This window comes from Lathamus discolor, chromosome 2 (genome assembly GCF_037157495.1).
Source record: "Lathamus discolor isolate bLatDis1 chromosome 2, bLatDis1.hap1, whole genome shotgun sequence".
NCBI classification, from domain to species: Eukaryota; Metazoa; Chordata; class Aves; order Psittaciformes; family Psittacidae; genus Lathamus; species Lathamus discolor.
Genome location: NC_088885.1, coordinates 3,621,045 through 3,648,328, shown reverse-complemented (window position 1 = coordinate 3,648,328; position 27,284 = coordinate 3,621,045). Strand labels below are relative to the sequence as shown.

Below are 27,284 nucleotides of genomic sequence, written 5' to 3'. Positions count from 1 at the left end.
TTAGGAACTGTGGTTTAGCCTATTGGTCAAAGAACTATTGTTGATAGGTAGCCTATTAGAAAGGGTTTTGTTTTCTTTTTGAGCTAATCCTTTTTTCCAGATCTGCATGGCAGTCCTGTCTCTGTAGGAAGCTTAGTGATGCCACCAAGATCAAGATTAAAGAAAAAATGCACTTAAATTGTGTGTAAAATGACCAAAGGCATACTGGCATCTTTCTGTGTGATGGTCACATTGTTCCTTGTTTCTGCTGTGAATGAGATTGCCACTCATGTGTTGCATAAAGGCTGTTAAAAGGAATAGATTCCAGTAGTGGATGCACACAAAGTAGCTTTTGGGGTCATCAGAAAAACATAGTAAGTAAGAGAAACGCTTTCTGCTCACTAAATGACAGCTATTGCATGCCAGTTGTAGGTAGCTCACTTAATGTACAAAGCTTTGTAATGCTCGCACTGTACAATTGGTTTGTGATTTACAATGCCTTTTCCGTGAAGGTATGTTTGAGTCATTAAAACTTTGTGGGCAATGCCATTGCCTGGTTGGAATGCTGCACTTGTATGGGGGGTTCAATTCTGTGGATTTGCTTGTGGTATCAGTGCTATGGAAGAGAGAAGATTCTGGAGAATTAACTTCCTGTTAACATGAGCTTTCCATGATACCAGTTGGGGTCTGATTCAAAGCCTTCCTGCTTGGTCTGTGGTTTGACTGAGATAGCTGTGTGAATTTATAAGCGCTCTTATTTTACTTTGTAGTGAATAATGTGATGTGTCCTAAATAAATTTCAGGAGTTCACTTGTAATACTCTTTGTTTAAAACTGTCCTTTATTTGAACTTTGATCCATCAATATTTCTCTTTTTATTGGAGCCTATTGATTACAGTGCAAAAAGTTACGCTGTAAAGTCATCCTGCTTATGGTTGTCCAGCTAAGGGGCTTATTGATGGCACACACAGATTAGCTCCGAGATAATTCTTAGATTCAATTATGTTGGCAGATTTGTTTAGTTAAATTGGTTAGTGACTGCACTGGTGTCAATTCTTTGTGTTACGTTACAGCTTCTCTGCACAGGATTCTCACCTTGCAGTCCATTAGATGCTGTAAACCCAAATGGTGATGCTGCTTTTTAACTGTCCTATTTCCTTCTGTGCATGTTTTGGCTGTCTTTTTTTAGTGTGCTGATGGATTGATACATATTACAGCCCTGTTGGTTTTGCTGTGTCTATAGCAGAAGTTCAGAACAGTGTAGCAGTCAGAGTAACAGAAAAAAAGGAAGGAAATACGAGCTTGGTTTAAAAGGTCTTGCAGAGCTTCATTGTTGACTTGTTTTGACATCAGACCAGGATGTTGCCCAGCAAAGCAAATTTTCCCCTGACTGTGGATTCTCTCTTCTATCCCCTTCCGTATTACGATGCTGGGAAACAACTCCATGACTTAGCTGAGAACTGGTTTTAAGGTGAATTTTCAATCAGATTGTCTGTCCTCTGGGCAGCTGAGCAGTGAGGCAAAGGAAGCAAAAGTGGCTGAGGCTTTGTGTCAAGAGGGAAAGTCTTCACTGAGCATAAGCTGATTTTGAAACTGCTGCCCTCTTAAGCTCTGACATAACCAACACCAGTTGTGTGTTTGTAGGTGAGATGCTAATGCCGAGGCTGACAGTAACCTGCTACATATTTGAATGCTTATGGAATATTCTTGACTCCCAGCACCTGTATGAACAGAAGAGAGAAATCCCGAGTAGTTGATGTTCTTAGGCCATGCACAGATGTTATCCTTTATGATACAGAATGGGAATATACTTAAGAATAAATTACAATATTTTCGCTAACCATTGGTTCAGTCTGCATTTCCGAGTGTTCTTTCCTGAGCAAGATAGATACCCACAAATTATAATTTGTGAATAAGGCAGTCCTCAGTGTGTAAACCAGTATGATTTTAGATCTATAATGTAATACGAATTAACCTTAGGGGAGGTTAAAACCCCAAACTCAATTTGTTTTCCTTCTGCTTTCTTCATTTGGTTGTTTTTTGTAGAAGACTCCTTTGGAAAAGTTTTCCTTTTTAAAACTCTTACAAAATCAGCAGGGCTTTCTTTCCCTTAGGTTTTGTAACATCAGCAGGTAGATGTTTTTCTTCACAGACTGTAAGACCAGAAAGAACAACTAGGTGATCTAGTTATGTGGTGAGCTTATGGCTCTGTCAAGGAGTGCTTTGATCTGAGTTTAGACTTCTGTATGTGTTTTTAATCAGTTTGGACAAAAATGATCCAGGTATTTTTCATTAAATGTTGATTTCCTTAGATGATGTGTTCTGAAGGGTTTGGAAAGTAGAAGTGAGAGGTTTTATTAAGACAGTCACTTCTTTTTTTTCCCCCTACTGGTTTTAATTCATGAATCTCTTGTAACTTTGCAGGAGGTCTGCGAATACTTTTTAAGTCTTAATGTGTAGTAAAGCATGTAAGAGTTATTTCCTCAGCTTGTTTTTGCAGACCCTGAAAGGAAATTGGTGAACACGAGGATGAAAATGACTGGCGTAGAGGGGAAGAGCAAGGAAGAGAAATACAAAGTGAATAAGAGTTTGTATTTCTGGGATTTTGAAAGCAGTGTGTTGTAAAAGAACAAAGTTGACTTCATGGTCCTGTGTAGATAGGATATCTGCGGAAAATGTGTCATGTTATGTTTAGTGGAACGCAGCATGATTGAGGTTGGAAGGAATTTCTGGTTGTTATCTGGTCCAGCCCCCTTGCTCAGAGAGGGCCACACAGAACTGGTTGCCCAGTTCCATGTCCAGATGGTTTTTGAGTATCTCCAAGGATGGAGACTCCACCACCTCCATGGGCAACCTGTGCCAGTGCTTGGTCACCCTCGCAGTGGAAAAGTTTTCTGATGTTCAGAAGGAGCCTCCTGTGTTTCAGTTGGTGCCCATCACCTCTGATCTTGGCACCGCTGGGAAGAGTCTGGCTCCATCCTCTGCGCAGCGTTCCTTCAGGTGCCTGTGCACACTGATGAGATCCTCTGAGCCATTTTTTCTCCTAGCTGAACAGTCCCAGCTCTCTCAGGCTCTCCTCATAGGAGAAATGCTCTGGTCTCACTTCACTGTGTTAGTGGTCCATTGCTGTGCTCTCTCCAGTATGTCCATGTCTCTCTTATACTGGAGGGCCCATAAATGGACCTGGTACCCCACATGTGGCCTCACCAGTGCTGAGCAAAGGGGAAGGATCACCTCTCATATAGTGTACCACCTGTCTTACAGCTGTCAAAGGAAAAACCTAAGAACTCCCCCCCCTACTCTGCTATGTAGTAATTCCAATACTTGAAACAAAACATGGGAAAACTGCTTGTCATTAGTTTTCAGTGAAGTTTAAAATAATACTGAGTTGGCTTGTCCTGTCTTTTAATAGAAACCAGAGGTTAGGAAAATGTTCATACTATGGAAACATTTATAGCCTAGAGGGGAAGAATGAAAACTGTGGATATATTGAAAGAGTTATGTGCACCTCTTTGAGGAGGTTAGTTGGTCGCTGAAAACTGGAACCAGTCAGTGCACTTCTGTATTGTATGTTCACATGAATTCTCCTTTTTAAAGGCATATGCTGGTAATGTCATGTTAGACTTCAATTTCATGCAAGTCAGGACTCTGCATGAATTACAGTCTGAGAGCATCCAAAATTTGGTGTCCTAGAGGATACCGGAGTGTCGTTTTGTTTAAGGAGAGGGGTACTTAAACAACATCGATGTCTGCTGCTTGTGGGAAATGGAGACTGTTACACTTACTGTCCTCTTTAAAATGTGCATAAGCGAAGCTTGTGTAGCTAAGAGCATTGCCTGTCCCTAAAGCCTGGTTTCACCAGTGCACACTTGCATGCTTTGCAAGAGGCTCCGTCCACTCCTCTGCAGTAAGCAGAAACCTGGCAGTTCAGATCCGTGGAAGTCTATTGTACCTGTAAAACGAGCAGAACTTTGACCCTGGAGCAGTGTCAAAGCCCTTAGACTGTCCTTTCAACCTGTCTTGGGTGGAATTTCTTTCTCTGCAGCTGTGACTGATCATCCTCACTGTATTTCTGAGGAGGTATGTGCTGTTGATGTAAAGTGATGAGGAGGAAATCAATCTTTCTGGCAATATGGTTTCTTCTTATAAACTTTCACCTGCAGTTGCAAATTGCAGCGCCTTCAGAAAGGAACGGTAGGCTTCTCTTTTGTTGTGGTAATACTACTGTGATGATCACTTCTGGGAATTTATGGGGGGGAAAAGGGAATATCGGTGTTTACCAAAAACATCACCTTCTTAGAGGCTTTGGAATTCTGCAGACCTGTGGATGTGAAGGTCATTGCAAGATCAGTGCTTTATGGCTGTGTTTTCTCAGGGTTATGTCATCTTGTCCAGGGTAGATAAGCATGTTGTGGTTTAACACACTGGTTTGTGCGTGACCTGAGCACCACAAATTTCCAATACAAAGCAATCTTGAACTGAAAGTGCTGCTTCTGATGGTCTGAAATGCTTAGAACTTTGGATTATACTTGTATTTGTTCCCTAGAATTTTACTCCATAATGGCTTTCTCAAAAAATCTTGTTTGCAAGGCATCCAATGCCTTAGAATGAAAAGACTGAGAAAGGTTAGATACTGCATTTACCTGGCAGAATACAGTCTGGTCCCAAAGCCCAAAGTGCTCTCAGCTGTCATGTTGTTGGAAGTATGTTATGATATTATTTTTTCTGAGGAAAGCACTGATTTTTTTTTTCCATGACATTCACTTGCACTGCTTTTATTTACTACATAAGATGTAATTTAGGAACTGTTGTACCTCAGGCACATGCAACTGCCTTAAATACTTTGCCTTTTTGCATTGAAAAATCTACAAACCAGTCAAGGTACATTTCATAGAATCACAGAATCAGCCAGGTTTGAAAAGACCTTTAAGATCCTCAAGTCCAACTGTTCCCCATCACTGCCAAGACCACCACTAACCCATGGCACTGAGGGCCTCTTCTACACAGTGTGTGAACACTTCCAGGAATGGTGGCTCCACCACTGCAGCCTTTTCCAAGCACATCCAAGACACAGCACCATCTCACTTTACTCACTGAATGACTGTTCTAGATAAGTCAGAGTCTCAGAGCTTCTTGAGCCTGACTTACTGACCTCCCTGCTCGAAGAGTAAGCACTGCACCAATTTTGTAGTATTTATCAGCTCTGAGGGGATACCTGCTGTATGTTGGTATAAAGGAAGAAGATGGAAGGATTCGTTATTCATGTCCCCTTCTACTGTTAAGCTGTGTAGGGGGTAAGAGAGGGGGAAATAAATTTTCGCTCTAAGTGTCTGGATAGGAATCTTTTTTTGTTCTGTTCATGGGGAAAAAAGAAAAGAAAGAGATTTAGTTCGAGTGCTCATGCGCTGCTTCTGATATGGGATGCAGTGGCCCAGCTCCAAGAGCTGATCTACCTGAAAAGTACTTAACGCCACCTCTCTGTTCTCTGTTGTCCTGCTTCCCCCATCCTCTTGGCTTAGCATTTCAACCAGGTTGTATTCCTCATCACACTGACATGGAGTGGTACAAGCACCAGTGTCTCCGTGAGGAAAAAAGAGTGATGGGAATATATTGCTTCAGGGTAAGTGTGATGTGGGATGAGGGTGTGCTTTCAGGACAGCCTACAGTAGTTAGTATTATCTATAGCTGTCTGGGAAAGAATGTGCCTGAAAGCTGTGCTTGTGCAGCCACATTAGCCTGGTCTCACAGTTTGAAATCTCTGGTGGGAAGGGTCCTACCTTGTCACCAGCTCTGTGTTGTACTGCTTTGTCTACAGATCTCTCATGCTGACTCTTGCCCAATGTGGAAATAAGCCAGGGAGGCAAATTGGAAAAACGTGTTTTGGAAAGTTAGATTTATTTCATTGGGTTTGGATTTTTTGCCGGTTTGTGTTTCTCCAGGAGTTAGCTGACTGCTGGGGACGGCACAAAGGCAGGAGTGTGCCTGCAAGGTCAGTTAGTGTTTAGTTTGCTTTAGGTGTGTAACACTGCTTCCTGTATTTAACATGTGTGCATTAAGTGATACAGCTCGCTTTAAAAATGAGAGCTATCAGACTTGCCATTTGCTAGTTACGTGGTGGTTTGTTTATTTGTGTGTTAGTAAAGCAGCAAACATAATTTTAGTAACCTTGGTTAACAGAATTGTATGGGGAAGATGGAATACCCTGTCCTGTTATCCAAGATAACGGTAAATTAGCACTGATTACCTTGTCAAGAAAGCTGAGAGGAAATCCCTAAATGCACCTAGCAGCAAGCCTATTGTTTTGATCCTGTGACCAGTGGGGATAACTTGATGATAAAGACATGATATAATAATATAATACTGAGGTAGGAGAAATGACTAAGAGGAAATAGGAGGGGCTGCATAGTCAGGAAAATAATCAGGTTATAACATGACTTGTTAGAGCAGACGTAGCACCGTGTTCTCTTTTCTTTGTTCCTCAGACCTTACTCTGGAAAAGATTAGATAAGCAGTTGTTACAGTGTAGGCATTAAAGATCTATTCAATTATTTATTTAGTGAACTCAGACGAGCTATAGAATACTTACTTCAAACTCCAGAAGTTGGGAAGGCATACAATTCCAGCGCTTCAGCCTGCTCTGGCTCTGATGTGAATCATACAACTGGTAATTAATTTGTCTTCTGAATGGAAATTGGTGGTTCCTGAGTGCCCTGATTTCCAACTGGAAACTGTTGTTTGTTTTGTGATACAAAACTTAAAACACAGCTGTGTGGCAACTTGGAACTGAGTGTATGTGAAGCTAAAGAATAGGCTTTGGGAGGGACTGTTTTGGACACTGCATTGCTGAATGGTATTGTCAGTTATAGCCCTGGAGAAGTAGAACGATTTTGAACTCTTGGGATCTCAGAATATTAAGGCATTGGATGTTCTTAAAGGCCACTGAAGGCATTTGCAAGCATTCATGCATTGTGACATTTTGGCCAATCTTCTCTACTTTTTTCTCCTTGCTTCTCTGCGTTTGGTTTGTGTTTCAAGTGGTCCAGATGTTCCTTTATCTGCTCAGTAAATGAAGGTCTTATTTAAGATTCAGCTTATAAAAAAAATGAAATCATTATTTCATATTTTTTTCTAAATATCTTTTCAGAAAAAATACCAAGAAGTTGCTGTCTAGAAAAAAATTATGCAGTATGCCAGATACATAGGTGCATATATATATATATGTATATATATATGAAATATATCACATATATATGCCATATATATATATATATAAAAGAAACCTCAGAGATGGCTGTGGTGATGGCTGATGGCTTTTATGGTATATATAGTATACTCCATATATATGCCACAAACATACATACATATATAAATATTTATATATATAGGGTTTATTTTTATATATAAAAAATAAATATGTATTTTTAATATATTTATATAATAAACCTCAGAGATGGCTGTGGTAATGGCTGATGGCTTTTATAGTGTGCGTGTATATATATATGTATATAAAAAATATGCCATATATATATAAGTATATATATATATAAATATATGCCAAATACATATAACATAAACTCCAGAGATGGCTATGGTGCCCAAAAGAAGTTCTGTATTCCATGTCTAACAAAAACTTCATAAAGTGCCTGTTAAAACTGATGTGAAGTGCAAAAAAAAAGAAAAGGTATTTCTGAACAAGTGAACTCGCCAACCTCTTGGAGACTGGATTTTAATAGGAGTTGGAACCTGATAGTTCTAGATATAAATGTATGTCAGTTATGAGAAGCAGAATGTGGCCCTGTAACTTAGGAATGGTTCCTTGAGTCAAGTGCAGATCGCGAGGTTGCGGCTTGCTGATTTTAAAGGGTTAGTTGCTTTTTTATCTGGAGGGTTATCTTTGGTCTTTTGGGAAATAATTGCAGAAGCCAGCAAAATGAGTCTAGATTCAGCACAGTTTACCTTTTACACTCTAGAGCAGCAAAACCAGGCTTGAATCACAGTGGTTGAGCAGGCTGTTAACTTGATCCTTTTGTGTGAAGGTCACCTTTAGTTAGCATGCCTGAACTGAAGATGGAGAAGGAGAAATTAATATAGTGATAGATTGGGTGGGTGTGTTTTGGGGCAGCGGGAGTAGAATTTGGAAGGATCCATCCATTCCAAGACATGTTTGGTCCAGAAAGGCTAGTATTTTGTCTTGGGAGCCTATATTGACTTCTGGGCCCAGATTAGTTCTGTTGGGTACAGTGGTGCATCTGACTGAATATAGTTAGTATATACAGTATATGGTTATATACAGAATATAGTTAGTATATACAGTACCTCAGCTGTGGAGATAGAAGAGTGTGGAATCCCTGACACCTCAAATGCGCCTCTGAATTACAGAGTGTGCTGCAATATATGGACCCTGTCAAAATGTCAGCAGCTGCTTCCACATTTGCAGTGCTGACAATATGACCTTAAGGTTAAGAGGTCTCTGCTGACCTGATCTTTGCCCAATGTATGTTTGTTTTACTATTTAGGAAGCTCTTTTAAGTTGCGTACTTATAAATGACCACAAAGCAAATTAAAGCATGAAACAACTCGGTCTTCTGCGCTTGCAAAGGGCTCTTTTAATACTTGGGCACTTTCCACTTTCTCATTGTGCCCTGGGGTATCATACTCTGTGATAAAGTGTGTGTGCAGCTTAAATAAGAAGGCATGAAGGAAGCAAATGTATATCCTGGCCACACTGACACTGTCTTTGGCCCAGTTCCCATCTACATGTAGAAGGGTGGGTTTGCAAATAGGGGAGTTTGCTTAGGAGATGGTGTAAACAGGAGAGCAAAGTTAGTCTGTTAACCTGCTTCAGCTCAGTGCTGGCAAATGCAGCTGAGCATAGCCGTGCTCTCTTGGGTGTTTTGTCCCAGTTTTGCCTCTTGACTATAGAACGTGCCCAACTCAAAAATCAGTACGAGCTTGCAATAATACAGATGCACTGTCAACTTCTGTTAACTCTTGCTTTGGTAGTTATTCAAGATGGGGATAGCAACTGGCAAAAGATTCAGACATAGCGAAATAGCTGATTGTTCCATGGTATGTGCTTCTAGGGTTTGCTACCCTTTGAGCTAAGTTTAGCCAAGTGACTTTCACTGGAGCCTGTCACCTCTTTATATAAAGTGCTCAGCTGGTGTGAATCAAACTGTAACTCTGAATACTAAGGTAAGAAACTGTCTCATTACCCAAGCTTAATTGTGGTTTGGAAGGCCTCTAGGCTACTCTATAACTGCATATGTCCATGATCTGATGTTGTTTATGAGCTTTGTGATCAGTTTAGAGTGTTAAAACAGCTTCCCCAGTCTTCTGCAGACTGTGTTGCAGCAGTACTGTCAGAGGCATATTTCCAGAAAGATGGGAATCAGGCCAAGCAGGAATTATTGCAGGTTATGGTAACTGCGTCTATCAATGACTGTTATACAATGTTTGCATTGTGTCTGTCTTTGTTGTCTGATGTACTCATTTGTCTTGCACCCCAGCCTGTAGTTTCCTGAATAGCAAAGTACAAGTTCTGTCAGGACAGCTGCTTAATAAGGCATATGTTGAAACAGTCAGGAAGTGAAAACTCTTTTCTGGATAAATTATAAAGCGCTGAGAGGAAGGACATGGTTATGCAGATGGTCTAGAAAGCATGCAGGGTAAGATTCCTGGCCTTTTCCCATTGATAGCTTGATCTTGTAAGTAAAATAATGCTGACACTTGTAAAATGTATGCAAGTACTGTTGTACTGAATGGAATAGTGCAGCTGCAGTGCAGATGGCTAGGGTCTGTCTCTCTGAAGTGTGGAAGTACTAACCCACCTAGAAGCACCCCTTGTCTCTGTGTTTTCTGTACCGTGGCACTTGGAGCAACATACAGCACATGGCACCAGAAGGAAAGGGGCAAAGGAATTCGGGCCTGTAGCAAGTGAGGGTACAAAATCTGTAGACAGCAGTAGTTATGTGCCCACTCTGAGCCAGCAGTTGTGAGCTGAGTTACGGAGGAGAAATTTGTTAGTTCTGCAGATTGTTTTGCCTCTAAGATTATCCTTGTTCTGTGCACAGTGAGAGTTGAAGGGCATCAGATTTGTAGTTACTGTCTGTGTTACACAAGCAGCAGCAGCACAGCAACAGAAGACTTCTTTAATGTGTCTGATGTCAAATTTATTTTTAAGAAGTGGTGTAATTCATGGTTGATGCCAGCCCAGATCTTTGCCATAGTCCACACTTGTGACACAGCTGTTGCTGCCAATGCACATGAGCTCCCCAGTTGCAGTTTAAAGCCGGAAAGAAGTGGGTTTGCCTTACTTACAGTCAGAAATCAATAGCCTTCTGCAGGCAACTGTGTTGTACAGTTTCTGGTATTAAGAAGTAATGATCAAACTGATGTTGTTTGAGGCTGTATCTGTTCTTTCTATAGATGCTGTTTTGCTGCAGGTTTTTGTTTCTCCTTTGACCAAGTTTTTGCTGATGTTTAGATTTTGGTTGAAAAGGTGGGACAGTTTGCTTCATTTCTTAAAATACACCTTTTTCAGAGTGAAGGCAGAAATAAGAGCATGGGTGTAGTTCAATAGCCTAATTGTGATGTATGATGATACTATAGCTCTGAGGAGAAGTTACAGGTCAGATAGAGGATTAGCAGATGCATAACTGTCACATGTCAGATATGATAACTCTGATGCCTAACTCTGTCACAGCCAGATTACTGTAACTGGGTTGATCTCGTGTATTGGCCCTTCTCAGACTTCAGTGCCTTTATATAAAACTAAAAAGTAACTTGCTCTGTATTTTCTCTTCTTTCTTCCCTTTGTTGTTCAGTGATGTGGTGCAAATTAAGAAAGATTATCCTCCAAATGGCTCTATTTTAAAGTGAGCCAACATTGTTGGACAGTGTGGGAATTCACAGAGTGTTTCCTTCAACTGCTTTTGGGGGTTTGTCCCTTCTCTCCCTCATGGGAAACAAGGATGAAAACAGTCTTTGATGAGGATGCTAGTGTCACATATTGGCGTTTTAGAGGACAGACTAAATGGGCTGTTCTTGGAATTTGAAGCTCAGTATTCAGTCTCTTGTTACTGTAGCTACTGCAAGTTGCTGAAGTAGCCACCCTTCTGTGCTTGAACTGGGCTGTTGGAATGCTTGCCTTTCCTGTGTGCTAGAGAGGGTCAGTTCCTGCATCAGGTCTGGCACTTCCAGGGTGCACCTGTGTGTGTTATGTTAAATATTAAACTGAGCTCATGCCTGTGGGCTGCTGGAAGCTACCTGTGGTTTTGTGTAGATGAAAAAGAGAACAGAGGGTGGATTGAAAGTCTTGGGCACCCCACCTCCCCCTCCTCTTTCCCCTCCCTCCCCCCAAACATTGCTTTCTTTGTTCCCACCTTCACAGAGTCCATCATACTGTTTTGCTAGCCACGTCCTTGGAGCATGGAAGATAACAGGTGTTTCTCTAAAACATGTGTGATAAATTCATGTTAATGCCCAGCGCTGACTCTGTGTGAGCTAAAACATGGTTCCATTTCCAGAGTTCCTTGCTTATCTGCCTTTTTTTCCCCCCCTCTCTTTGAAGTAAAGGTTTTCTCCTTTATAAACCAGCTTTTGAGCATCTTTAAAAGCAAGCAGGTAAAAATGTCCATATGTAAACTAAATGGTTAGGAATGGAAGATAGTCCATGAATTTAGTGGGGGGAGGAAACCAAACCAACGCCTCTGTAGTACAGTTAAGTGCAGTTAAAGTGTTTTCTGTTTCTAACCCTGGATCACTGAGACTTGCAGTTATTTTTTTGAGTAGCTTCATTTTATGGACTAGGCAGTGCTTTGCTAATCTGGAATTTGATGAAAGGAGCACTGGGAAATCCTATGGAACCAGCGACTGTTGAAATGTAAGCATTTCAGCTTGCCTTCTGCATTGGTTCCTTAGTGAAATGCAAATCGAGTTGAGAATGAATGGAGGGTGTACAAGCTTGGAGTGTTCCTGCACATTGCCTGGGTTGGGGGACAGAGTCAGGAGCGGTCACATGAGCCTGTGCTGAGATCATTAGACTGGGGACACCAGCTGTGCTATTATTAGGGGTTTTAAAGTCTGTGGCAGATGTTCTTAGGCTCTCTTCCAGCCCCCACATATGGTGCAGTAGAGTACATGGAAAAAGAAACGTCTGACTAATTGTTTTTCCATGCATCAAACAGATTTTGCTTTTTTATTGGGTTTCTTTTCTCCCATGCAACTGGACAAGATAGCTTTTGTTAACCTGGATTTATCAAAAACCAATTGGAACTATTTGAAACAGAAGAATGAGAAAAGTGATCGTACGATAATAAATACAAGCACTGTGCTTGGAAAGTAGGACCTGGGGCTCTAGCCAGGACTCAAGTGCATAGGTGCATATGTTCTGCCATTCCTGTATTTGTTTTCTGTTTTCTTTGACACTGTTATTTAGACAGGGCCCTTGTATTACTTTTTGTGTATGTATATAATGTAAAGCTGCTCCTGCAAAGATTTTGAATGTATTACACGAGATGTGATGCACACAGAGCGAAGAGGTATTAATAACAGTGATAAAAAGTACTTCTGTTCACAGATTCTAATTATGGTAGTATAGTGTGTAGCACAGAGAAAAGCATGGCTTTTTCTTACTCTTTTCCTACTACAACAGGAATAATGTGTGTCTTGTTTTGAATGTCTTTTGTATCCCCTCTGGAAGTCAGTTAGCCAGTTTAAATATCCTCAAAATACAAATCACAAGCTGCTTGGTATTCTATGGACTTCTGATGTACCTTGTGTTGTACAAAATGCAGAAGGGAGTTATCTACTGGGAGGATGTAGGACTGACTAAATGGCAAATCAAAGGTACACGAGGAGCTGAAGAATGGGAACTATTTATAATAGGTAACATACGTCTATGTATTTCTTGTGTTACGGGTTTTTTTTACCATGTAAGCCTGTTGTGACGAAGCAGAACAGCAAAAGTTCAGCAGTTCCCTATACATCGTCTTTTCCTTTCTGTCATTAAAATGTGTGGTGTTTTTTCTGAGCTAAACCAGCTGAGATGCTGCATGAGTTGCCCTGTGTTAAGCACAAAGCGAAGAAAAGGCAACACTTGATAAGGTTTTATTTTTGTATGTCCATCTCTCAACCTCCCAGCTCTCATTGGACAGATCTCTCATACAGAGCTTTCTAGTGGTTAAAGAGAACAGTACCCAAGATAAATAGTCTAACATAGAGTTCTTGTTGGCGCTGTCATGCTTTTCCCGTCCATTTTCTCTGTGTATGTTCTTTCCTGGATGTTACAGGTACAGACCATACAATTGATCAGAAAATCTGAATGCTCATTCTCTGCATTGTTTCTGAGATTGAAAAAGCAATATTGGTGACCTCAAGGAGTATTTTTCTTCTGTTTAAGTCAGTGAACTGGCATTCTATTTGGGTGCTAGGACCCTCTTGTTGGTGAGTATTTCTGACAAGAGCTGCATCTCTAAATCTAGTATGAATGTGATTCTCTTTTGATATACCTGTCCCCAGACTGTTAACCTTTCAGCTTTATAGTAACAGTGTTGTTTTAAACCACTGGAGACCCAGATAGTTCCTCCGGCTGTTCCCACAATATGGTGTAGAATGACTAAGTACCTCCATTTACTGCAGTGCAGAGGGCTGTTGGATGCGACCCCAGAAGTCTTTGGTGGCTCATGAAGATGAGTGCTGTTCTACAACTTACACCTGAGAGTACTGCTGTATGCTGCGCTGAGAGTAAGCTGGCATGTGCACTGAAACCTGGGTGCTGGTTACTCAGGTTGATAGCAGTGAGAAGTCAATTGCTGTTTGAGTAAGATTGTGACACTCCACACAGTCACATAGCTCCTATGAAAAGAACATTGTTTCCTGTGTTACTGAGGTTACAGTGCAGGACTGTAAATATAAGAGGATTAGTCATAGCGTGTTTGCATTAAGCCTGACTGCTTAATCAAAAGGATTTTTTTCCTGAAGCTTATTTTGTTGGCAAATCTGAGAAAATCAGGATCTTGGTGATCTTCAAGAGATTGCTGTGAAGGCCTGGAGCATGTAAAGTTCTAATGCATTAACATAATTGATCAGAACATGGTTTTCCCAGGCAAGGTATGAACTGTGCTGTCTGTGTGATTGCAGGAGGCTGCGGTAAATGTGTTTGTGTTATTATGCTTGGCTTCATAGGTGGCAGTCGTTGTTTGACTAGAATGCAGTATTTATATAGCTTCTTAAAATACCAGCAGCTTTCTAACTGGAAAATAATTGCTTGGATTAAAGTGGCTCAGTCTTAAGCCCTGGTCAGCCCCCTATGAAGTTAAGCAGCACATGTCCAATTTTGTATGCCTGAGGTGGGAGAAGAAGAGAAGATTGGTTATCAACATGTTTCAGAGATGCATTTTCCTCTCCTGAGGATGTGTTAGAGGAAGCAGTTGTACTTGTTAAATCTGAACTTCAGCATTCTCTGCAGCTGCAGTAATGCCATCGGTGATGCTGGTTCACATACTTCTTTTGGCAGAAAACGCTTTCATGCAGTGGGTTCAAGCTAAGCAGTTGCTGGTTCCTTTTTAATTTCTCTGTAACTCTAGAATGCTTTAGACATATTGTTTCTCACATGGGTGCATATCTTTATGGGTAGATGGATCAGCCCTTGACTGATGAAAATCTCCTCCTTGCACTGAACATACATTCTAAATCTCTCCTGTGAGAATGTACATGAGCCAATTTCACTCCCTTAATCAATATATTGTACACAGTGTGGGAAATACCATGTTAGGGGTATGTGTGTATTTGTTTGTGAGGGTTCTTTTTGCTAATTGCTAGGTTGACAGGTTAATGCACACTCCTATTCCTTGGGTGCATCAAACATGGGCTGAGATTTTGTTTAAATTATTAATATTATTTTTATTATCCCCCCCCACAGGTTTGGCATTTCATTTAGTTGCCATCTTACAGAACTGAGCGTGTTACTACTTTGGGTCAGTAGCAAAAAGAGAAACTTACTTGTGTTCTAACTAAGTGAAGCTCTGGAGAAGCAGATCTACTCTCTCTTCCTCCTCCTAATTTAAAATTAGATCTGCTAGCCCGACAGGAAGGGACTTACATTTCATGCTCGTTTTCCAACTGCCCATCAGAGCATGTAGTCATGCTGAACAAAGCAGCAGCATTCCTGGATCCTTTTAATGATGTATTCAGAACTCCAGTGCCTCCTGATTAAACGAGTACAGTGAATGTATTCACAACTAACAAGAGCATGCTCATTAAACAGCAGTAAGTTAACTGTCCTATTCTCTTCTTGCAAGCAAGTTCATAATTAAATGATGCCATAGCTGAATACAGCACCGGGCTGTCAGATGGAGAGGTTTGATGCTTTGTGTGGTTAGGATTGTTGGAGTATGAGGCATTTAGCTTAGCTTGGCTCACTGATAGGGGTACTTGTCTGGGTGGGGGCTTACATCTTTGAGTCCAAACCAACCAAAAAGTTTAAACTGAAGCAGTTAGCCAAAATGTTAATTTAGAGTTTGCAGCTTTCAGTGTCATATACTACTGCATTCTACTGTTACTGTTGTATAAATCCAAAGTAGCACAGCTGTACTAACTGCAACTCCTAGACTGTAACTGAGGGCAGAGTTGGCCCCTTGGTTGTCTTGACTGCTACATAAATTCAGCTCACAGTCCTGATGGTTTGGTGGTGCCATTTTTAGAAATGAAGGGATCAGCTTAGTGTGTTGGACTGGCAGATGCAAGCTGAAGAAAGGGCTGTGCTGCCTAGAGGCATACAGGAGCTTGTTGGAATTGTCTTTGGTGTTAAAATACAAGTGGCCAACTGAGTGTTCATGTAAGTTATCTACCCCAAAAGGATGCTTCATTTTTTTTGTGGAGTCATGGGTGAAAGCATAAATATTGAATACTCTATTTGCTTTTAACCTGATGTCTGTTCTGAAATGTCTTGGATTTAATAGTTGCAAGCATTATTTGATAACGAGATTTAGAGGCAGAGGGAATTCGGGCCTGAGGGAGGGATAGCACGTGTATGCTTCCTGCTTTTCTTCTGCCAACCTCCTGACACTGTTCTGGGGGGCTTTTAGCATAATCAGGATGACACCAAGTGTTTAAAACCAGCTGACAGTCTATTCAGTTTGTGCTGTCTGTCTGTCTTTAAAGTGATTTCAGATAAAAGCCATACAGTCCTTGTACCTGTTAGCCATCTGGAACAGCCGGCTCCCACATGGAGAGAGGCACATGTACCGTGTGTCTGCTGCAGTTTGCTGCCTGTGCCTGCCTCTGGTCCCAGCCCCTGGGTTAGGCTATCAAATGTGTGCTGAATTCTCTAATAAATAATCATTAAAATTTCCTTCTTTCCTCTTTTCCTTCACCACCATTTTCAGTCAGATACACTGAGTGAGCATCATTGCTTGTCTTCTACTTCTGTCCTTTCACATTAATACTGGATGGTAAGGTTCCTTTTAAGTGTAAGCTTACTGATTTGTTCGTGCTGGTGTATCTTGTAAAACCTAAGCATGAATTGTTTCCTGTAGTTCAAAGCAAAAAAACCCCTTGCACACTCCAGAGTAAGGAAAAACTTGTTCTTTCCAGCACTGAATAAGAAGATTGACCCACAGTTGTTGATTCAAACTGGAAACCACTTGTTTACTTGGGGACTTGTGGAGACACACTCACAGTTACTAGTGTCTTGGGTAGTGTGGGGACTGTTTGGGGAATAAGCTGCTTTTGTTTTATTTCTGAGATTGAATTGCTTTTAACTTTTTTTAATACAAGACCACAAATGTGCATTAGATAGATAAGGAGGGAAGTGGGCACAGTTCCTGTGTACAACGCTCAATCCTGGTTTTGCAAGATTTTAAATATTTCTAAATGAATTCTGAAATTTGTATTGTGGCTTATAGCTTTCTTATAGTAGCCAAATAACTTATTTTATACTTCTAATATTAAGGCAGTCAACTACTCTGCCTATTTGCTCAGCAGATGTTCTGCAGTTTAGTAACTCTGCCTGAGTATCTGCAAAGCTGAGACACATTTCAAATGCTCTAGCTCTGAAGAATAATTTCTCCTGCCTACGTGCAGTGTTTTCAGAGAAGCTGCAGGGGAAGGATTTTGGATTGAACACATATTTGCTTGCGCGGGTGTGAAAGGCGGGTGTAGGGGATATTCTTCCCTGGAAAAATGCTCCACAGTTTCTCTGTAAACTTTCTTGGGCCATCAGTTTGGGTCTTTACACCCACTGTGCCTAATAGCAGTTACTACAAAGGATAAAGTTACCTTGTATTAGTAAAGCAACATTAGTTACTAGCACAGACAAGCTACTCCCTTCCTTCAGTCTCTCTTTATCTTATTTTTAAAGACGGTGACCTTTTCCTTCCTCACTACCAAGCTAAGATGGTAGTGAAAGTTAGGTTACAAACTCGTCAGATAAAATGGTTTAGAAACATTGCGTTGAAATGCATTGCAGGTCAAGGAAATCAAGATATTTTGTGCTTTGCATGTAGGCTTATTGTGAGGGTCAGGTTTTTGGGGGGGTTGGTTGGGTTTGGTGTTAGTTTTTTCCCATAGCAAATGGACTGTCAAAGAATAGAAGTGCCAGAGAGCAGACTTCAGTTACTTCAAATACCTCTGCGGTACTACCATGAAGCAGACAATGGAGAGTGGATGGTGTAGCTCATACAGCACTGGACTGATCCTTCTGTAGTACCGTGATGTATTGTTGGTAGGTAGGTAGGAGACATCTAGCTAATCCCTTGAAGTTTTGGAGATTGTACAGTATCAGTAAGGTGACTTTTCGTGAATATCTAAGCAACCTGATCTAGCTGCAGATGTCCCTGCTCCTTGCTCGGAGGGGTTGGACTAGATGAGCTTTGAAGGTCCCTTCCAACCCAAACTATTCTATGACCTGTGTGCAAATAGCACCAACTAATTGTTTGCTTGTTGCTTATAAGGTCCTGCATCTATTTTACAAGATCTATTTTACACCTGGATATCTAGACCTGTCAGTTGTTGTTCTTCTTTTTTGTCTTCCCATCCTCCAGCAGTTCATCACACTTCTGCAAGCATTTAGTCTCCTTGCATGTACTACAAGTATCTTGAGTAAAATTAGGGATTTCTGTGTGCCTTCTGGTTTTAGAAACGTGTGTGTGTGATCATTCAGGAATGATTTACCCAGGTACTGCTCCACAGAGGGTCTTGATGGAAGCTACCTTTTCCCTGTTAAACTCGGATGAAGAGTTGATGTTTCCTTTATTTAACAACAAATCCATTATTGAAATTGGAATGGAGTTGAATGCCTTGAAAGTCTGAGGTGTTCTTGTCTGGCAATTCACATCCATAGTTGCATGCAAAGCAATGGCTCAAGTGTCAGAATAGACTTTGCCAAATAATAAACCCAAGCAAATCCGTACATGGTTTAGTAGCCAATCAGCTATAGAGTTAAATCTGAATTTATCTCACTGGATATTTAACACTGGCACAGTATGGCAAAGAATAAATGATCTAGCTGTCAGTTATTCTTGGTTATGGTGTCAGCAAATCCTCCTGCTGCTGAAGATGTGTGGGCAAGACAGATGGAAGATGGCAATTACATGGGCTCCTTGGGAAACCAAGAAGAAAAATGTTGGTTGAAATAATTCTTAGTTCTCAGAAAAGTAAATCCTGTAACAGAAAAATGAATGAGAACAAATGCCAGATTGTGACAAGGTATCTGCTGTGGTTTCAGGGAAACATCTGCAGAAATCCCAACCTGTACTCAAAGAGTATGAACAGGAAATCTTTCTCTTAGTTCTGCATGTCGGTGAAAAGAGCCATTTTTCTCTGCGATTTCAGCCTTTAAAAGAATATTCAGTTCCCTTGTCTGACCACTAAAGTGCTATGTTTGTATATTGCTGTGAGTGTTAGTCCTGGATTGTTTCTCATTGCTGAAGCCAAAGCTCACTGCCGTGTTTCTTGCTCTATCTTTTTCTTTTATTCACTCTGGGGAAGAAAGGTGAAATGAGGGGTTTCTTTGGGTTTTTTAATTATTATTGAGTATCTGCCTTCGAAAGTTCCATGGGACTGGAAATAAAATATCTCCCTAATAGTGGAACTAAGAGGTATAAATAACTTGAGGGTAGGAGAAGGCCTTCTTTGAAATAGGGCAGGTGTGAAACCTTCTTTAGTGAAAAGATCTAAGTGAAATATTTTCATTCATTATTACTTTAAATCTTGTTACTTCACTGTCAGGCTCAGATTTAATTTCTGCTGTTGCAGGTGTTTGTGTTCAATCTTAAAATGAAGTACGGAAGTGCCCATGGGAATAGAATTACACTTGCAAATGCAAATTACCTCCTCAAATCCACCGTTCACCATATGGTGAATTACAGTCTCCTGTAGTCACAGCCTGATACTCACAACAGCTCTTGCACTTTAATATGTTAAACCTGCGTGAGTCAGGACTGTTGTGAAACAGGAAAACAGTGGTGTGAAAAGGCACTGGGAGTATCTGCAGCTGCACTGATAAAGTAAATGGTGGTTTATGTATCTTAAAGGCTGGATGTTATCCAGGCTTACAGTTGTGTCCAGTCTGGAAGTGAAGAGTATTTGATTGAATGCAAATCAGTCATGTGCAGAGGATTCATATAAGTAAGAAGACAGTCCAAAATGAGGAATCTTCTTTTGATTAGGGTTGGGTTGTCAGCATCCAGAAGCTTGATGTGGTAGAAAGCACTGTGAATAACTGCTGGTGTAAATGTGAGCCTTTTGAATAATTACAACTGAGCTTAAAAAAAATCTAGGTAGTTAGACATGGAAACTTCCAATAAGCAAGATCAGGTGAGAAGTGCTTAAATAAGCATTCTTTATTTTGTCTGAAGGAGCATCCGTTTTCTGAAGAGGTTTTGCAGGGAAAGAGTTGTATTTCACATCTACAAAGATTCAAAAGTTGGTCATTGGTGCAGACTTATCCTTGGAAGACAATGTTTATACATCCTTTGCTTTGGCACTAAGAGTTGGGTCAGTCTGCAAAGAGAACTGGTGCTGAGAGAAGAGGTGGCTGCAGTTGCAAACTTGCCCTGGATGGAGGCAACAGGAGGCTGTTTGAGACTCACAGAACCATAGAATGGTTTGGGTTGGAAGGGACCGTCAAAGCTCATCCAGTCCAACCCCCTGCAATGAGCAGGGACATCTTCAGCTAGACCAGGCTGCCCAGGACCGTGTCCAACCTGGCCTTGAGTGTCTCCAGGGATGGGGCATCCACCACCTCTCTGGGTAACCTGTGACAGTATTTTGCCACCCTCACTGTACAGAATTTCTTCTTCACATCCAGCCTGAATTCTTCCTCTTCTAGTTTAAAACCATCACTCCTTGTCCTATCAATGAACTGTTGTGGTCTGTCTTGGAGGAGAAATCAAGAAACTGATTGCTTAATAGTTTCTTGAGGAATGATAAACTATTTCCAAATTCTTACAATTTTCAAGTTTGTTTGAGGTTACAGCCATGCACTATGTAAAAATGACATTTTGAGGAGGGCAAAGGTTCTCACCGGCTTTCCTTTGGAAGCTAATTTCCCCAGAATGGAGTTCAGTTTGGGGGAGTACACATGCGGTTGCCAGCTGAGCTCACAGCTCTGTTCCCTCATCAGTGTTTCAAGACTTGCAGCAGAAAGCCGTAGTCTGTTGGACTGTGTGCAGCTTTAAAATACTGCTTTAGTTTGCTCCGTGGAAAAATCTTACTGCTTTTGCGAAGACTCTGGAAACATTCTGTGGTGTTTTCATGATGGTTTACACTTCTATGCTTATGCTTTCTATGTCATGTTAGCGCATCTTTTAATTGTAAGCATCTCTTCTGTTCAGAGGGTGTTTGTGACTAGTTGTCTATTCTGCTCTGTGCTCCCAACTAAAATTTTGGACGTGATTAAGAATGTGGATGTAAAATGCGCTCAGAAGACCAGGGTTTTAATGCGGCAGACTGAGGAACGAAGTAGTCTAACCCTTTTTGATTCAGTTTGGTAGTTTGTGTAACTTCTTTGCCAGGAGAGAGCGAGGAAACTTGTGCATGAGCCAAAGTTAGAATTGCATTCAAATGCAGTTGATTCTCGGCATCGAGAACTGGTCATGTGGGGGAAACACAAATAGAAGCGACACTTACAGCGAGCCTGCAAGCCAAATGGTGATATTGTGGAGGGGAGTAGGAGACTCGGGAAAGAAAGACTTCTATGCAGATGATAAAGAGCAAAAAGAATTAAACGCCAGGTACAGCCGTGGCTGTTACAGAGCTGTAATCCCAGATACTGTTTGTCCCTCATACAGCTTAGCTTTGGATGTAGTATATATGTAGAGTGTGTGCAGAGGCATTGCTAGCCGTGTTGTAAATTAGCTCAGACAAAGGAAGGGAACATGGCAAATGCTGCTTTAGTACTTTTTTTGGTTTCCCTTACTTTGCAGTTCAGTTGAATGCTGGTTTTCAGCTCTTGCACTGCAGAACGCTGCCTGGCCTCTTTCTCACATAATGCTGAGCTGCTGTAGTGTTGTCTGAGGCAGGTTTTGTTCTGGTGCATCAGGAGGAAGAACTTGGATCTGCATAGCAGGGCACCGACAGCATACTGTGCTTGAGTGGCTTCACTGTGGCTGTTTTCTCCTGCCTTGCCTCCAGATCTAAAGTTAGTCCCAGTAAACTGTTGTGTTAGTTAAAACGCTGCCACCATAAGATTTGTTTCAGAATAAACCGTAAGGAACCTGAGCTAATATTTTTAAGGTTACAGGTGAAACGGCTTTGGGCATCTTAAGTCATGATGTTATTGTTAAACAAGTGGTGTAGGAGCAGGTAAACCAGTGCAGAAGAATTACTTGCACAGTTTTGCGGCCTTTTGACTGCAAAGAAGTCGCAGTTATTGGGATACTTGTCCTATAGGACAGTTCATTTGTCACTCATTTCTATTGCCGATCCTGGAGTATCAGAGGCAGGATATGTGTCAATATTTATGTGCTGTGTGTATCAGTCGTTGTATATGCTGGCAGATACTTTGGTAATTTTAACCCTGTTTACTGAAGTATGCTATTAGTGATGCCTAACTGGTATCCTGGACTTCATTCTCTTGTTAAAATGGGAATTCATTCCTACAGTGGAAGAGCTTAGGCATGAGTGTTTCGTTTGAAACACAAGATAAGTTGTGCTGGGGGTGTCGTCATTTTATTAAGCTCATTTGCTGGATGTGGCTTAAGTTTGCTTTTCTTACCTGTATTTAAATCTAAACCCAGAACTTTAAAACAGAAAAAAGCCAAATGATTAAAAAATAATGCATGAATTTGGGATGGTATGGACTATTTTCTGCATAGAACTTCGGTTTTTCAGAGTAATCTTTTAAACCTTAATGGCTTTGAAATATTAGATTGCTGTGGGAGATGTACATTCTTTTGGTCTGGTGGCTGAAAGGCAGGAAAGCTGTTTAAATCCCCTTCAATATTGTTACAGTGGATTTGCTTTCTTACCAATGCATTCTAATGGAATAATCCTCATTGCTATAATTAAACAAGGAGCATCTCTTTATATTTTACTAATTCTTTGCGCTCCTCCACAACTTGGGTGCATCTGAACACTGTAAAAGAATGAGCACATTTAGTGAATCTTTAAAAAAATTTGCAACTGTTTCTGCTCAAGTTGCAACAAGAAATCAAGTTTAACTTTATTTTTTACATGCTCTTTGTCACAAAACCCATTTCATCCCAGAGCCAAAACAGTTTCAAGTGCCTTTCCGTCATTGGAGCTTTTTAGCTTTGGACCAATGCCTATTATAGCCATTCCTTGCTCTGTGATTGACTGACTTGGAGGAAGCTGATGTTTCATAATAAAAAGCTTTACATTTTAATACTTTATAAAAAATGCTTTGAACTGGCATAACCTGCAATACCTAAAATCCTTAAAGCACATATACAGAGGCTGCAGTTGGTTTTGGACTATTTTAGGAAAGCAAAGGGAAGGAAATGAGATGTTTTTGCAGAGCTGTTAGCATCTGTAAATAACTGTAGCGTGCAAATTATGGGAGTGTAATTACTTGAACAGAGATGGAGTTCATATCAGGTAGAAAGAATACTCTTCTTAGCTCTTTTTACTCTACTGCTCTTGTCCCACTGTAATCCACCCAGGGATTATGTTGCCACCACAGGGCATTTAAATTATAGTAGAAGTCCTAGTCCTTAGGGATTAGACTAAAAAAGTATTCTTGGGTGAAACAGAGCTAATGGATTTTTCTTGTTCATCTTCATATGGCTCACTTTTTCCTCTTGTGAATTCCTAGTTTACCCCATTAAAAACATAAAGACACAGTGAATACAAAGAGTGCATTATCCTTGTTCACTTAGCTTACCCAAACTTCTTGTTTCTTTCATAGAATCATGGAATCCCAGACCGGTTTGGGTTGGAAAGGACCTTAAGATCATCTAGTTCCAACCCCTGCCATAGGCAGGGACACTTCATACTAGACTGTGTCACTCCAGGCCCCATCCAACCTGGCCTTGAAAAGCTCAGCTTTTCTTTCTGTTAAGTCTAATTCCAGTGAGATGCTTATATTCATCAGAGTGGCTCAGAATTTGGCCCCCCTTTTGTTTTTGTCTCTCTCTATACCAGAGAAGTCTCATGCAGGTGTTGAGTAATATTCTGTTCTTGTGAAGAAAGCATTTTTGAAGAAACATGTTAAAATTGGAAATGTTTTCAGCCCCCTTCTGTTTCATCTCAACTGCTATGACCTGGACTGCAGTGGAAATCAGTTCTGTTTCTTTCTGGTGACCTGTGTCCCAAACCACAGCATTCACACAGATGCTAAGAAAGAAAGTTGGAGGCAGAGGAAGCTTATGTGGAATGTGCTCTCCTGTCTTTGGGAGGTCTCATTCAGTGAGCAGTGTGGTTGGAAATGTGTGAAGGAATGGATAAAAGCAAAGGGTAGGTGTGTACTAAAACCTGCAGTCTTTGCAGACTAGCAAGAAAATAGGATGACTTGATTCAGTCTTTAAATAAAAGTGAAAGTTGTGATTTGTAATACATTTACTTGTTTTCCTGATTAGGATTTTAGCTGGAATTATTCTCAGACAACTCGTTTCAAGTATGAAAGACTGAGGTAGATATGTGGCCTGTTAGAGCTGTACAGCCTGCCTTCAAGTCTTCATGGGCTCCACAGGAATTACAGCAAAAAGGGTTAAAAGTGATGGGAGTGGATTTCACCTTGTTGTTTCCAGGCTGTTAGATTTTTAAATACTGAAACTATTTCCTCTTTAAGGATGATACTGTTCTCTTTGATCCCACCTTATTCTGAAATCCTTTTTCTCTAAAAGAGATGAAATGTGCTTCCTGGTATCAGTTGACTTCACACATATAATGTTGCATCAGAGAGCTGGAACTGAGGTTGAAAAATGTAGCTGACAAAGCAAGTTTTAATACAGGAGATGCAGAAAGAATAGCTGGCTAGTTAGGCTCTAAAACTCATGTGAACTTTAAGCCACTCAAGAGCTTAATTTAGTGGAAGTCTGGCCTGATATAGATAGCTCGGGTATCATGTGGAAACTCTAATTTAGACATGTATTGATATAAGAGACCTTGAGCTTATTTTTGTTTGTTCCTGGCCAGATTGTTTTTGCTTCCCTCCTTTAAGCCCACTCTTAATTCTCAGGAAATGTAGGACATGAGCAACTGTTACTGAGCAACTACATATAACTGCATCAGTGAGAAAACAGTGTTTATCTTGAAATGGCAGACTCTTCAATTGAGGCTTTAAATCTTCGCTCTTCTCTGCCTCTTAAGGAAAGATGCAAGTGCACTGGCATTGCTATTCTTTTTCCATTTTCCTAAGTTGTGCCTGAGCACCAGTTTACTTGTATGTTTTCCAATACTGTAACTCCAAATTGCAACTATTACATCAACAGCACAGTAATTTTTAACTCGATTCACAAATCTACTTGTTTCTGGCATAGCCATTAACATCACATCAGGAGGAAGGTCATAGCATAACCGATGTGACTTGCCCTCTGATGAAAGTGTCATGGGAAAAACAAATGTATTCCCTGTGTGTTTGCAGTGTCCATGGAAAGTTCTGCTTTGCTAAACTTACATTAGGCTTAGGAAAAACTCCCACCCAAACTCTAAATCTTCACTTGAAAAATTCGGTGTTTTCAAGTGTCATTTCAACTCTGCACAGGACTTTATTTGGGGTGAAATCATACTGTTGGTCTGGAAGAAGCTGGGGATATTAACTGTACAAGCAAAAGTGCCTCTGAAGCATGTGTTCAACATTTGGAGCACATGGTGTTGATACCACTCCCAGACGTCTTAAAATGACAGCCCTTAATGCAGTCACAGTTTATGACCTGTAACTGTACTTCTGGACCCATGATTGGAGATTCAGTTTGAGAGGTATCTTTATGGCAGCTACTGTTGACTTCCATGTGAAGATTTAAAATACCTCAACATCGTTACGAAACCAGAGATGGAGTAAATGGGACACTTTCATGGGACTTTGAATCAGGGACTGTAGTTACAGGACAAGGGGTGATGGGTTCAGACTGAAACAGGGGAAGTTCGGGTTAGATCTAAGGCAGAAGCTCTGCCCTGTGAGGGTGCTGAGGCGCTGGCGCTGGTCGCATTCAAGGCCAGGTTGGACAGAGCCTTGGATGACATGGTCTAGTGTGAGGTGTCCCTGCCCGTGGCATGGGGTTGGAACTGGCTAATCTTAAGGTCCTTTCCAACTCAAACCAATCTGGGATTCCATGTTTAAAAACTTCTAAGTTGATGGTGAATGTTTCATTGCTTAAATTCTCTATGAACAAAGCTATCCTGGGTTCAGCTGTAGCAGGTATTTTTCTCTTTCTTAGTAGCTGGTGCAGTGCTGTGTTTTCTCCTTTAGCCTGAGAACAGTGCTGGTAACACACCGATGTTTTTAGTTGTTGTTACATAATGGTTATTCCAATCAAGTGGTGATACCCTGAAGAATGCCATTTTCTGCACTGTCGGAAGACGACCTACTTCTTGTCAGATCTCTGTTACATTTGCCTTTACCCTAATATAAAAGTAATTAGAATCTATCAATTAACATAAAACTAACTTTTTGAAGGGGGTATGAGAAATATTTCTATTTTGTCTTTACTGAACAATATTGTATTGCTTTGTCTCTGACAGGAAGCGACCATCTCAAGTTTTTGAGTGAACATCCGTGTGAAGGACAGCCTCAGTCTCTATGGTTATATGTATTAGAAAGAGGTTTTGTCACAGGTACCTCCCAAAATGCAAACCAAATGTTTTTATGTACAACTTGTTTGAACACCAGAGCAATCCATTACTCCATTAAGTTCTTGCTGTTAAACTAGAGGACTTGTTCTAGAGGCAGAAAGGAGAACAAACAATTGGGTGCTTGGTGTTAAAGCACTCTGCACTTCATGAAGTGCTATCAGAATTATTCTCCTTATCAAGGCTCGGTGGAAACATGCCTCACATACCTTTTTCATACTAGCTGGCCTTTAATTCTGTAGCTCTGAACTTTGGGTAATGGAGAATCTCATGTGTACTACTCCTCTAGTGAGCATAGCATGCAGTGGAGCAACAGAACTCACAAGACAGTTATTCATAAGTTACCTGAGCAAGCCTTTAAATCTTTCTATTACTGGTTTATAGCGGGGAAAAATAACTGTGAGTGTTGCAAGTGTTGTATTTGCCTACAAAATGTTGCATGCATTGTTACATCACATCTCCAGAGAAACAGTTGTGGAAGACTGCTGAATTGCCAACTATAAGTGTACTTCAGATTACCAATGTGTACAATACTCAGATCCTACGTTCAATATTGAGTATAATGCAAAAAATGACACTTTTCAGTACAAGTTTTTTGGGATTGCCCATGAAGTATCTATCACCTAGGCTGAAAAATCCACGTTCTGGGATGGGCACGCAGTGAAGGCTTCCCTAACTCAACAGACTGTACTTCGGTCTGCCTCCGCGGCCTCTCATGTTGTCAGGCTGAGCTGTGGGGCTGGTCCTAGGTCTGCAGAAATGTTTTCCACTGGTAATGTACATGTCTTGTGGTTGAGGAGCTATTTTTAGTGTTCTGGTTAGACTCAGAGTCACTGAGGGACACGGTCCTGGCAGAGAGCTGGAAAAGGGAGGTTGCAAATAGTATGGAATGGGAAGAGGGCTGGAAAAAGGTACCTTTCATTCGCAACTGATTTGTCTGCTCTTGACTATACTGTTATTTCCTGGTAGCTTGCAAGGAAAAGGCACATTTCTCGGGATTGTTAGCTTGCATTTAGCTGAGAATAACCTCTGTGTAACTGAGGGAAAACCAAT

General features: G+C 40.8%; 1 protein-coding gene across 4 annotated transcripts in view; it reads left to right on the top strand.

Annotated features, from left to right (window-relative positions):
- TRAK1 (trafficking kinesin protein 1) overlaps window positions 1–27,284 on the top strand; it is a 138,983-nt gene that overhangs the window by 11,304 nt on the left and 100,395 nt on the right. For 2 of the 4 annotated variants that reach the window (XM_065665488.1, XM_065665487.1), the window contains exon 1: window positions 26,198–26,216. The exons of the other annotated variants lie outside the window; for them this stretch is intronic. The gene's annotated coding sequence lies outside the window, so the exon portion shown is untranslated. Of the gene's footprint in view, window positions 1–26,197; window positions 26,217–27,284 lie in introns of those variants that run through there. 4 annotated transcript variants of the gene reach the window in all.